The sequence below is a fragment of the Cyprinodon variegatus genome, unplaced genomic scaffold (assembly GCF_000732505.1).
Source record: "Cyprinodon variegatus isolate N-32 unplaced genomic scaffold, C_variegatus-1.0 Scaffold601, whole genome shotgun sequence".
In the NCBI taxonomy this organism is placed as follows: domain Eukaryota; kingdom Metazoa; phylum Chordata; class Actinopteri; order Cyprinodontiformes; family Cyprinodontidae; genus Cyprinodon; species Cyprinodon variegatus.
The window spans coordinates 84,451-98,524 of record NW_015151054.1 but is presented as its reverse complement, the minus strand read 5'-3'; the positions used below and the strand labels follow the sequence as shown (position 1 = coordinate 98,524).

Genomic DNA, 14,074 nt, shown 5'->3' with positions numbered 1-14,074 from the left:
GAAATCTTTACAATCAATTTAAATAATAAGAACTGGAAATCTCTGTTTTTGGATTAAACTGACTTTATTTGTAAAGTCTGTTTAAAAAAACATCCTGTATAAGTAAATTGAGTAGAGAGGGGTCCCGTTCTGGCATGAGCCAAAAGGCAATGGGGAATAAAAAAAAGAACTATATCTTCCAAAAGTGGAGGCTTTAAAACCTTAGAACAACATTAAAATTCTGAATTAAAGAGAAGGCAGCCTCATGCTGTATGTGTATTTTGCTGTAGGAATAATTCATGTGGTACAAATTTAACCTTAACAGATGGACAAAGATCTTCTGAACGGACAATGATCCAAAGCATTTCCCCAAATTAAAGATAAACTTGGACGTGGACAACCAAGTGAAAAGACGTGGGTGAATTTTATTAAACGACTGCAAGAAACATGGAAGGATATGGGGAAAAACTTTGTCAAATACTAAAAAAACAAACTTTAACCATTGAATTTATATTGTTGAAAAAAAATCCAAAAATTCTCTCTGAAGTCTATCATTCAGTGAATAGAAATGCTCCCAATCGTGACCGATTGCAAACAGAAAATAGTGTCAAACTGAAAAATGATACAGTTCTGTGTTCTAATAGTTTACGGAAATATAGAATGTAAGCTCAGTTCATCCGTGTAACTTCTTTAGTTTCATAATACACAGTGATATTAGATATTAAACTCTAAGTTCCAACAATAGGGTTATCCTCCTGATATTTATGAATAAGAATTCAATTTCTCTCTTCTGAGTTAGATAGGACTACTTTGCTCTTAGATTTTAAGCACCCTCTGGAAACTCCTACTGTAGGTTAGTACGGAAGAGGATTAGGGCCACTGAAAAAAAAAAAGTTAACTGATTTTTAAATATTTCAGTTTAATATGAGTAAAAAGTCAGAACTCTGACGGTTTTCTCAGACTTCTAAATTTTTTTTCCCTCAGAATTCTGACTTTAATCTCAAAGATGTGACTTGATTGGGAGGGCCAGTAACACATAGGTGGAAAATGACGGAATTAGGTGACTTTTTATGTGCCTGATGGGTCCCCATTGATGCTATTTGATTAATGGAAGAGCAGAAGGCAATTAAAACAAGATAGCTAGTTTAGTGTCTAAAACAGACATGGTTACGGCTTGATGCTAACATGTTTGTTAGCTGTCAGAATTCAGTCAGAATTCAGAGAAAAAAGTCAGAATTCAGAGAAAAAAGTCAGAATTCGGAGAACAAAAGTCAGATTTCGCAGAAAAAAGTCAGAATTTTGAGACAAAAAGTCAGAATTCAGAGAAAAAAGTCAGAATTGAAAAAAAAACGGACAAAAGTCAGATTTCGCAGAAAAAAGTCAGAATTTTGAGACAAAAAGTCAGAATTTGGAGAAAAAAGTCAGAATTGAAAAAAAAAAAAAACTCAGAATTCGGAGAAAAAAAGTCAGAATTCTGAGATTAAACGTTTTTCTCATATTAAACAGAAATAATATTTAAAAATCAGTTAACTTTTTTTTTTTTTTTTTTAGTGGCCCTAATCCTCTTCCATAGGTTAGGCAAATACTTTGCTTTCTTATGCCTTGGGCCTTTTTTTAACAATAGGCCCATCATCTACTTGGCTTTTTTGGTTTGTTTTTTTGAAAGACAAAGACATATTTTCTGTATAGCTCATATAGATTTGAGGAGTTCTTGTTAAGTTTTCAGATCATGTATATAAATATGTTAAATGTTTTCCTTTGAAGGCAGGCAGACTTTACAAGCATTTCTGCAGCTTTTTTCCTCCTTTAAAAAAACAAAAAAACAGACTGAACAGCTCGGCCCAGACTCACAAAAAAAGTAGATGGCGATTATGTCTTCTTAAAGGGAGGGGCTTGGACGGGGTATTCAGTGTGGTTTTAACATTGAGTGTAGAGGAGGATCAACTGCAGACTGGCTCCCCTTCCTCTTCTTTCAGCTAAACTCCAGAGGTCTACTTTTGTCCCGTTAGGATTCACAGGTAAGCTCGAAAACTTTACTTTGAGGCGCGATGCGTCGCGTTCAGTTGTAGTAAAACAAAAACAAGGATGCGACTTTTCTTTTCTTTTTTTTTTATCAGCAAAACAAAGTCTGACGTCTCCCGTTTCTTTCTAGAACATTTTTTTTCTCTATTTTCTTTTATGCCTCAAAGAAAAGTCATGGGGGAGCAAAGTTTGATACTTTTTGGCGTCTGAACGATGAAGCGCACAAAGGAAGGCGTCTGTCCGCCCCTTTAATGCGCGCTCAGCTCTTTCTGATTGTTATCGAGCAAAGTATGAAGGCAAACCAAGGGATGTGGAGGGCAGGGAGGGGGCTGCTGTCTCCCACCAACCCACTTCAACCAGTGGCCGACATGAAGTTTCAGCTAAAGCCGCATTCCTGCCAGGAAATCCTCCTCTCATCTCTGTTGTTTAAACAGAGGCGTAGCCAGAAAATGTCTATAAGGGTGGCCAGGAAATAACCAAGGTACAGTAAGAGGGGGACCAAAAGTTGATAGGTGCCAGAACCTCAGGGTCAATCTACAATAGGGTTTCCACCATCCAGAAATGAAAATAAGGGACGTGGGGGTCTTAGAGAAACTTCATTGTCATGGGGGTCTGTCTGGGGGTCCTCCCCCAGAAAATTTAGTATTTCTCAAGGCCAATTTATGCATTTTTCGCATACCCTCTGCAACCGTCAAATCTGTCTCTGTGCGCGACCACGCCCCTTGCGCAGAGGCTCTGCAACTGTCGCCGCGCACCTAAAAAAAAAAAACCTGACTACACGTCGGATGGTCGGAAACCCGCGCAGACCTCAGGCGGAAGTGCGCAGACAAAAAGCAGCTGTGATTGGTCCTTTTTATGCCTTTCCAGCTGTCTGTGTGGTTGTCCTTCTCGATTTGGTGCTGAGGCGCGGCATTTTTAAAAACCGAGGGGTAACAACAACAACAGATAACCATAATGGAAGGTTGATTGAGGAGGTTCGGAAGTACAACCACTTGTACGATGCCTCAGACATGTTGTTTTGGAAAATAAACACTCCCTCCGGCGCCTCTGAAGAACTTCTCCTTACCATCCGCTGAAGTCTTAGTGAGTTCTGGAATAGGCTCCCCCTAGCGCTTTGGCGGGAAACTGCTGTGCGTTCCAGACCGACGTTGCAGAAGCATACCAGCAAAACTGGTTCGCGAACAGACGCAAGCAACATTTGATGTGTGCGATTGTGTATATTGTGTGGATTGAAGTATAATCTGCCCTTTAGGCTACGTTCACACTGCAGGCCTTGATGCTCCATTCCGATTTTTTTTGTGAAATCCGATTTTTTTGCGTTGCTGTTCACATTTCCAAATATATGCGACTTATACGTGATCTCCTGTTTGCAGTGCATTCATACAACCTAAGTGTCCCGCATGCGCAGTAGAGGACGCAATGACGCCACAAGCCAGCGTGCTCTGTGTTTACGGAAGTAAACATGGATGGTTGTGCCGGAGAACATCTAGCGATCTTTCCAAACCTTAAAAACTAAATCTTTTCAAGATGGTTAAACAGAGATACTACTCACCGCATCGTCGTCCGCCATTGTTGTTGTTTTTCTTGCCGCTTCTGCGTAGCAAGAAGCAAAAGAGTGACCACTGTCGGGAATTAATGACATTCAGGTCAGAGGAATGCGACCCGGCTGTTTAGACACAGGTCGCATTTAAAAAGATCAGATTTGTATCGGATTCAGGACCACATAGCCAAGCGGCCTGGGTCGGATTGGAAAAAAAATCTGTGTAGTGCAGCCTGACTTAAAAAGATCAGATCCAGGTCACATATGGGCAAAAAAAAAAATCAGATTTAATGGAGAAAGGGAGAAAGAAACCACGCGCAGACATGGTTGGAACTCGCAACATTAGTCATTCTGTGCGCTAGTGCCACTGAAATTACTGTTTTTTTATTAGTTATGCGTGAAAATACGGAACAAATAGCGTCGCTTATCAGTCAAATGATGGATGCGTAATTTAACTTCCAAATACGGGATAATTCCATATTTCTAGGGCCTGGTGGCAACCCTAATCTACACTACCAACAGGAAAATTAACAAGCACAACATCCATATTTTCTAAATAAAGACAAACTGCACTTCCCTACAGCCTTTGTTCACTAATAGACGCATATAATTTAACATCCCCGCTTTCTAGGTAAATCGTACAGTGGATAAAATTCCTTCAGGTTTGAGTTCTGGGGCGGACATCTTTTCCATACTTTTAAAAATAATAACTCTGCATAAAATTGATACTTAAAAGTACTAATATCTACATAAATTGATTATTTAATAAGTTTTTATTAAAAGTCATTTATAAATGATTTCATTGCAGACTCCTAGATGACTTGCAGAGGCACATTTTATCTTTACCCCATTTAACACAAAATCTAGTTCTGAAAAAAGCCTGTATCTGTACTTATCGTCTTTAAATGTAGTATATTGGTGTGAATAATCAACCACAGTTATTTTGTTGTAAATTCATTGTTAATATATGAAAAATTAAAATGTTTTGAATATTCCACTTGAGAGTATTACTGCTTTCACCATCTGTATTAGAGGGAAAGACATGGTAGGTGTGGCCACCCCTGGCCCCCCATTTAGCTCCACCCCTGGGTCTAAACGCTGTTAGATGAGCATCCTCCTGCACATGTGGATTCCTCTAAAGGATTTCATAAAATACCCTTATACGCAAACGAGGAAGAAGAGAAGTAGATTTTTGTTTATTTTTTGCTGATGACGTCACAAGAGGAAGACGTATAGTGCACTTCTTGGTCAATTAAATTCTTCTCCTAGCAATACAGTTTTATCATTGGATTTCATAATCTATATATATGCTACTATATGTTGGACAGCGATTCCATTTAGAATGGCTATTTTTTTTCCAATTTTGACTAGTCTGTTCCAACTGTAACTAGGAATCTGAAATCAAAATTAGTCTAATCAGCCTCCTGTTGGTAGGAATCAATTACTGAGAAAGCTGCATGTTACCAGGAAAGAATAATTTGAATATCATTGCTGGAAATTCTGGGTGTAAAGCTGCACCTTCTTGACCATTTTCTCTTTCCGCCATTTGGAAATATCCGTTCTGACTTTCATAACGTTATCCTCACACACTGCAATAATGACTGCAATTTGATAGGAAGCGCGCCTCTGTTTATTGGAGCATCACAACCCTAACGTTCCCCCTGACGATACCAACTGAGGGAGGGTTGGTATGTAACATCCTGTGGCAAAGAGCTCCCTTCCTTACAGAAAAGACAAAAATAAAGATAAATAGTGATGATAGGCTGGATGAGCGACTTTTATTTTAAGGTTTATTGTGATAAAGTATTTATGTTTCAAGAGTTGCTCCACTAACTGAGAGCATGAATTTGACCCCAATGACCCACATGCCTTGATGGGTGTTGCTAAACAAAAAGTGATAATTACAATCACCCAGTCTAGGCTATACCTATTCCCTCCATATTCACCACTCATTATCATCTTTTCTGGTTGTCTCTTTAAATAGTTGTTTGTCATCAGTGTCAGTACCTAAGGTTAATAACTTCTCTATTTTTATGCGGTGTTAGAGTTTCCATTCCCAATTCTAAGTCTGTTTGCTTTTTTTAAGGCGGAAGTAGAAAATGTTGCAACTTTTTCTACAGGAAACAAGGTTGTGACTTGAAAACAATCATCTTATTGGAATGCATCACCATACTAGGCAATAGTATAAGATTTGATGATAATGTCGTTTTATTTTGAGTTGATCTACTTTACAAGAAATTTGTCTTCCCAGACCTTGAGCTCAGTTTAAGATGCTCTTGTATCTCGAAAGATGAAACATTTGGGTTATGAAGTCACTAAGAGTACATCTGCTGATTGTTTCTGAAGGCCTTTTTGTCTGCAGAGTACTATTAGTTGAGTAGGGTTTTGGAAAACATGCTGAGAATGCCCTCTGCTCCTTATATGGTGCAGCTCCGACTTGGTGACAGACGATTGGTTTCATGTCTGGAATCCAGTCATTCAGTAGACGGGGTCAACGTTTTATAGCCCGTACAATCTGTGACAGGAATAGATCATTAAAGCCAGTTTTTTAGACTCATTGAAACCAAGTTGTGTATAGTGATAGCAACTGTAGATATGCACAAATTTGGGCCTTTTTATATGTTTTCCTAGGCTAAAAATATTTATAACCTGGTATTTTATATATGGTCTTACAATCCCTCTGAAAGTGTCTTTAAATTGATGTTTAATAATTCTTAGGAGGAAAAGAAGGTATATTCAAGACCCCTTTTTCATACCCTCTCCTTTTTTATTGTTTTCTTGTTAGGGTAGGCACAGGAATTTGACTTGTGTGTTTGTGCGTTCTTGTGAATTTAGCATTAGGAACATGAGCAGTTTGCTATGGTTCATTTTAAATCATTTCTCAGGCTTTTATACAAAGAAGCACCAGCAGGAGAGTCCCAAGTTTCTGGGATGCATTTTTATGCATTCATGTTATACATTGAATTTTTATATAAAATTTTTTAAAAAAAACACCTGAACTGACCGTTTTTTTTTTTTTGTTTTTGTTTTTTTTTCTGGCTTAATGAGAGCAGTGGGCTTTATTCTGCCTTGCAAGGCTTTAAACCTGCATTTGATTGGCGACAAAGCCATTCTCAACCACATATCAAGGCGCTCATTTTGAGCCTGGATCCATATTTATTTTTGATTATTTTCATGGTGGAGAATCCTGCTTCACAGCAGCAGGTTGAGCCAAACATACTCAAAATGTGCAGCTCTGCTCCGGTGCGGCCAGGTCAAAATCCGCTATTGCAATCGCATCAGACAGGGAAAAGAACGGTGCGAAGATCCGGTTTGTCAAATTAAATTATAGTAACAACAGATTGGTAACTACAATTTATTGCATAATTCTTATATTCTTCCCTCCATCAGAAACTGCACATTTGCTGGATGCTGATGGGGATTTTTTTAATATGTCACAATAAATTAAACGTTAATTTCTGCATGTTTTGCTCCAACGAATTTAATGATAATATTGCGCATGCTCTCGTCGAGCTCCGAGGATAAGTCGGATTGCAGAAATATGGGAGAAACAGCGGAGGCTGTAGGCTTTGCGGGGTACTTTGGGGTAATAGGAGAAGTAGCTGAAGTTACAGTTAGACTCTGTCGTCAGACAGCATGCGGTAATTTATAAATGTTTTAAATCAGGTTGGGTCCGGATTAGCCAGCAGGTAGGTCCGGACAGTGGTCAGCTAATCTGTGACCTCTGCACTAGATATTCAGACGCTCATCTAAAATGGCGTAACCACTGTATATTGGTTAGGGCGGACATTCGGGCACAATCATAGTTTATGCATGTTGAGTTTCATAAGCATATCACCAACTAGTGGTGTGGTGGGGAAATGACACGTTCTCATAATTCTACTGGAGATTATGCATAACCTGGATCTTTTTCCTGCTTGTTTTATGCATGATCATTGACATGTAAACAGGACATAGATGTGATAGAAAGGGTTTAGGTTGATCAGTGGGCTGACCAAGCTAAAATTTGAATTTCTTTATGGTCCTAGATGGAACATATAGAAACCAAGTCAGCTTAAAAGTGCCATTTTTAAAATTCCAAACTCCTTTTTTGTCAACAGCATAGGATTAGCCAACCTATTTGTAGCCTTTAGACATTTTCTGTAGAAGGTGAAGCTTCTCAAATATGCATTAAATCATTGTTCCTAACCTATAACATAAAAGGGTTTGGGATCATTGCAAACTTTGCTCTGCTTTTTTCTGTTTGTTTGAATAAACAAAACAGGCTGAACTCTTAAACTGACTATCATTTTTTTTTTTTGCACACCGTTGCATTTGTTTTACTATCACCTCCCTATTTTTCTTCTCCCCTGTCTTGCCCAACTGCTTATACTTTCTCCATGGAAACATGTAATTTTAGAGAAACTGATATTTGGATTTCCAGATAATGTGTCATTAAATAAGAAGTGTTGTCTTGTGAAATGAGCACTCCTACATTATTTACAGTAGTATTCCTTTTTTGCATGCATGCAATCATTCAGAGCTATTTCTATATCCGGGCTCATGTTAAATGGCAAGGTTTGCAGTCAAACACGTGCACTACTTTGTACTCAGAACTGGTTGTATAATTGGCTCAATATGATCTTGGTGCAGTGGAATCTGGAGGTAATTGCACGGAGTGATAACAGAGGTTTGGCAGTGAGGGGGCGAGAGCCTGGGCCAGGGTTAGGGCTGGGCGGGCAGGATGTAGGGAACATTGCCATGCATTTCCGGAGTCTGGCTCTGGACTGCACAGTGCGGTGAAGCCTTGCAGTTACTGTACGGAGCTTTCATTTTTCTCCCTATCTGCGTTTTCCATCCTACTTATTTCTCTGATTGAAATTAAATGTCAAAGTCTGGGCTATTTTGGCTCATTCTCATTACAATCAACAGTTAAAAAAGGCTTGAAGCCTGTTTTACATGCATGGAATGTATGCGGTTGGTTTGTTACGGTTTAATGCTAGATTATTTAAATCCAATACTATATCAAGTTCTAAAGCAAGAATTCAGAGCTGTCTTAAAAGGCACTGCTTTTTTTCCCCACTGCTGACCTAAAGCAGCCAGCAATGTGAAGTTAAAAAGATCGGAAAGCTGGCAGAGGGAATCATCCCAACACAAATTTTTGGATCATCCAGTTCTTTTCTTTAAAATTGATGGTGTATGTAAATTAGATCCAGTACTACAGCTTTCCAAATGTGGTTCATGGTATTCCATCCATTGCCTACTGACAGGTCAGTCCAAACACTCATTGTTTCTACACAGCAGGTGCCAAAGCTGTTTTTTTCCCCCTTGAAACAGAAAAGTGAAAATGATGTGAAACATGTTTCCCTTGCTGTGGTGTAATTTCACGAGTATTTGTTTATCATAATGAAACTGTTCAAAAGTGAGATTGGACAACATCGCCCCTGCAGAGAAATGCCACAAAAATAAGTGCTGTACTATTTTATCAGTGGTGTCCTTAATATCCATGAGCTGTGCTCTTTTCGGGAACAAGTCGGTTTAGGTTTTAGGGTTCTGTTTCTTGGAGGACAGACAGAAAATGAGACGGTTTTGGCTTTGTTGGAAGAATTGTGACTGACATGCATCTCAGGCTCGTGGGACCTTGGCGGTAGACTTGAGGCCAGCTCCTTTGGAATTTGAAGCCATGTAATTTGAACGCGCTGAGTCCAGAACCACAATCCTAAATTATGTAATATGGTGTGCTTGGATGTATCTGCAGATGTTGGGGTGAATTGTAAATCTCAACTTGTGTACAAGGGTAAGTTCAAGACTGGTAGGCAAAATATGTTAACCTTTTATTACAGTCTCATGCTCTTTAGTACAAACACCAGGGTCTTATAGCTTTAACACTTTAAAGCAAAAAAAAAATGTTGATGTTGGCAATCGCATTCAAAACTGCCAAATATCAGTTATTCATATTGGTGGACCAGGAATAAAAAGAAATTATCTGTCTTTTCAAATTTTAAAATTGGCAAAACTACTGTCTATATTCTTCCAAAAACATGAAATATCTCTGTTGTCGTACTTTCAGAATCAAAGCAGCAGATACCAACTCGAACGTCTCTGGCAATAGTTTCACAATATATTTTAAACATATTGGTATTACAGTGTTTATTGGCACTGTAGGCAAAGTCTGAATGGCAAAGAACGGCCTGACTGCAAAAGAAATTGGTATCTTGCATATAAGCTATCAAAGTTGTAGATGTCTGGTCATGTATTTCATACAAGATTGTTTCCAAATCCAGTATATCCAGTAGTTAACAGTTAACAATAAGACTGAAACTAACGATTATTTTGGAAATCGATTAATCTGTCGATTAGTTTTTCGATGAATCGATTCATAATCGGAAAGCCAAAGGTTCCTTAGAGAAGACTTTTTGCGAAATTAAACCAGGTGAAACTGAATCTTTTCTACTTGAAGACTTCTGGATAGAGCGTATTAACAGACAAAAAAGATTTTGATCTTAATTGCAAAAGTGGGTTGCTCTATCAGCTAATGGCATGTTTTAGAGTCTGCACACTCCAGTTCAGGATTAATAGATTACTAAATTAGTTGGCGATTATTTCAATCATTGATTAATTGCGATTAATCACATTGTTTCAGCCCTACTTACAATGCATATGAACTTTATCTTGTATGTAGCTTGTCCTTTTCTTTAAGAAGCTTCTCAATTTACAAGTATTTGTTGCATTCTAGGACTTACTGACCAAATTTTTGCCAGCCCAAAGGGGTAAACTAGCCCCGCCCACCAGCAGCCAAAATCATTTTTGTCTCTGAGTGGACTAGCCTTGATCAATGCCCCAGGCCCTAGAACTAGCTGGCCAATCACAACACAGAGATGCCTTTTGAATTTTTTGATGCAAAGAGGGCGGGGTTTTGAGGGCGTGACGACAAAGCTGCGTGGCACTGAAGAAAGCACAACAAGGAAGATGGCAACAACTATTGAACAGTTATTGTTTGACTCAGCTTTGGAATCAGTTTTGGAAGGATTAGACTTGGGGTTTTCGTTGAATCGTGAGCAGGAAGAGGCTCTACAGTCATTCATTTTTAAGAAGGACGTTTACACTCCTCCACCAGCTTTCTGTCGCGCTTACTATGTCAAAGTCAGTTGCGCTCATTGGTCAGAGCATTTGCCAATAGGCACAGACACGGTTTAAAAAACGAGTTGTTCTCATTAACAATCTTCTGATATCTCATTCATCGGGGCCAGACTAAATTACACATTTAATCTCACATTAAGCCTGGTTTATCAGGCTAGTGAAGACGTCCTTTGCCAGCTTTATCATAGATCTGGACAACATGTGGACAACTACATCTGAAACGTCAACCCCTCTGGCTTAAAGCATTCACAAAACACTTGACTACATTATACGTTTTATTACAGTTTGACAAATAGTTTGGTTTTCTAAAATTGCAATTCCTTGTTTTGCTCCTTCTCTTGTTAAAAAGACAAGCTAATGTTAACTGGCTAATTAATTAGGCTTAGGCTGTTGTACACTCATAGCTTTCTAGTCTTTCTGCAGCAGGAGTGACTGGTTGCTGTTGTAGTCTTCAAATCACGATTGGAGGTGTTTCAGAATATCCAAATCTCTCCTGTTAGAAGAGAGTAAAGTGTCGTGACTTTCTTCTAATCAGCACACTTGGTAGTAGAGAGCAACAGGAGGGATCGGAGGTGATGCAGTGTTACTTTATGCCCGATTCAGCCAGAGATCTCTCCAATGACTCCCAAACTCTCTGGCATCTCATTAAAAAAACCTTTCAATTATTGTAAAAGTTTGTTGGAAAATGTCAGCAGATTCAAACAGTGGTGTCTTAAATTCTTATTGCACCCTAATATTCACCTGTTGTATCAATAATAAATGATGAGCATTAGCATTCCAGCTGTTTTAACTAGTTTTGTAAAGTTTAAACCCAGTCACTGGCCCATGCCAACTTTATGCACCTCATAAAAACTCAGATCTTGTGCTCACGTCTCTGTAGAGTAAAACAGAACATTTAATTTAATGTAAAACCCAAGCTTTTAGAAACCTTGGTATAACTTTTTCCACCCTTACAGTCCACTTGGAATGAGTCGGCTTTTTTCTCAGACTCTTCTCTTAAAGTATAGGGAATGATTGCTGTGGTCTCATGGTATTTTATACATTCACCACCAAACCTAGCCTTATTTAATCAACCCACACTCCAAGTTATTTTCCTCAAGCCACCACTCAATACACCATACAGCATGAAGGCCTTAATAATGATCCCCTCTCCTACATTTCCCTTTTTTTTTTATTTTTCTCTGGCAAACTCTTCAACTTTGATCCGACTGGCTAAATCAGTCATGTGGGCCAGAAAACCATTGTTTGAATTCCTCTGGGCTTTAGTCACACTCTGATGGAGAGGGTTTGTTAGATCAGCCTCTCACTCCTATGGTTTTCTGACTTTAAAGTGTGATCACTCAGGGCCAGATTGCCTAACTGGCAGCATGGCACGCTATTGTTGGTAATTCTCATATCCGTCCACCATCTGCTATTTGCCAGATGCCAGCCCTGCCAGAGGTTTCATAGCTTTGGAAAAAGAAATAGACACTTCTATTACTGTAGCTGTATTTTTATTGGGAGATGATTTAATTCTTGAGGCAGCCTTGGTTTCTATCTTAAAAGGTAAAAAAAAAAACCTGCTCGGATTCACGTAGTCCAGATTTCAAGTGGATGATTGATTGCAAGCGAGTGAGGTCAGTGCTCCTAAGCAGCACTTCTGATGTCATCCCACAAAGATGCATGTTTCTCCACTGCATTTCCCAAAGCGGGTTACCCTGAGAAATGTGCAACCTTGCTGAGAGGGGGACATTTAGCCTTTAGGCTTCTTCTCATCTTAGAAAACAAGCACAGGAAATCTCTCTGTTAGCTGATTGGCCTTGTGTTTTCATTCGCCGGCGTCCCGCTGGGACCTCAGATGTGCACTGCGTGTCCCCGTGGCAGAGGAACCACCTTGCACGTTTCCCACCCAGCAGCTATGCTGGCTTAATCTTTGTCTTTCTGTTTTCTGATTAATTTCTACGTCTACTTTCAGTTTTTTCTGCTTATTCCCCAATCATTACTGAAACCAAACAATCGTGGCTAATCAAGGGACTGTCAAATTCCTTTTTAAAACTCACATTTTTTAGGGTAATGGAGGTTATATGGTAATGTAAACCGTCGAGGAGTGTGTGAAAAGTACCATTGAGTGTGAACACATGACTAGATGAGGTCATGTGTTTACAGAGTTTGGAGGCTTTACCGTTCAATGAATGGGTACAGACAGCCTGGTTTACAGGTCAGTTATAGGCCTGCAGGATTTATGCTTGTGGCTTTTACTAATGCGTTGAAGTGTGCATGGTGATTGCTGGGGACAGCTTAGAGAGGTCATGTTGGATTGCTGCCATCCTGGGAGTGAGAACTGGCAGGAGTGAAATTGGACTAGTATGTAGTAATGATGAAAGTCAGGACTTACCTCATCCAAATAAAACAGTCAGTCTGTCCTTAAATGGGTATTCGCATTATTCTTCTACTCCCTCCATGATTGGATCTTTAGATGAGCATGCTTTCTGTTGAAGGGAACTGTTTATTTTGGGCTTCGGATTAAAATGTGGTGTTGTAACATGGTCTCAAACAACATCAACAAACCCTGCTCGTATAAAATTTGTCAGAAGTTTGCTTGGCAGAATCTTTTTTACATGATCCAGTGTTAAATTAGAAAGACGGCGTGTCGTTTTATATTTCTATTCAAGTAATCAGTAATTGTTGCTTAGTTCAGCTCCGTTACCAAACAATTTGAATATAGTGACATTTAGTATATCGTTCAAGAGATATTTCAACAGTGATATTTTAACTCTTCAGTCTTTCAAACAACACATTTAAGCTCTATTTGATGGTTGTTGTAAACACAAACGTAGATATTTTCTACGACCCTGATCATATGACTAAATATGCCAGTCAGCCAGTAACAGTTTTTAGAGACAGCCAATACCTACTTTCCTTTCTGAGGAGTTTTCAACAGTGGTTTTAAACATCCAGCCCTGAAGAGATTGTTCCTTCTGCTGTGGGTCATTGGCCAAGTATACCATTATTAGCTTGTTTACTTATAGTAAGATTTTCTAAATGGATAAAGAATTGTGAATAGATAAATTGCAACAAAGTGATAAATTTTTTTTTTTTTTTTTTACCCATCCAACATAGCAAAGGATTTGTAAGAACCATTGGATATGTATGAACCTTTCAGTTATTAGTGATGTTGCATGTGGTATAAAACTACTGTATCATTCTAGGAAATGCTTATGATACCAACACTTACCGTATTTTTTGGACTATAAACCGCGACTTTTTCCCCATTTTTCGACCTTGCGGCTTATATAACAATGCGGCTTATCTATGTACTTTGACAGCTAACGGCCACTAGGGTAATACCTAAATCTATGGATTTTAGCTAGGGATGCATGATATAATCGGCCCCCTATCGGTATCGGCCATAAAACTGAATATCGGACATCGGCC

At 38.9% G+C, this 14,074-nt stretch overlaps 1 protein-coding gene across 3 annotated transcripts in view; it reads left to right on the top strand.

Moving 5' to 3' along the window:
* Window positions 1-1,866: 1,866 nt before the first annotated feature.
* LOC107096142 (non-muscle caldesmon-like) overlaps window positions 1,867-14,074 on the top strand; it is an 83,418-nt gene continuing 71,210 nt past the window's right edge. For 2 of the 3 annotated variants that reach the window (XR_001481786.1, XM_015392655.1), the window contains exon 1: window positions 1,867-1,997. The gene's annotated coding sequence lies outside the window, so the exon portion shown is untranslated. The remainder of the gene's footprint in view (window positions 1,998-14,074) is intronic. The other variant, XM_015392657.1, reaches the window with a different exon arrangement.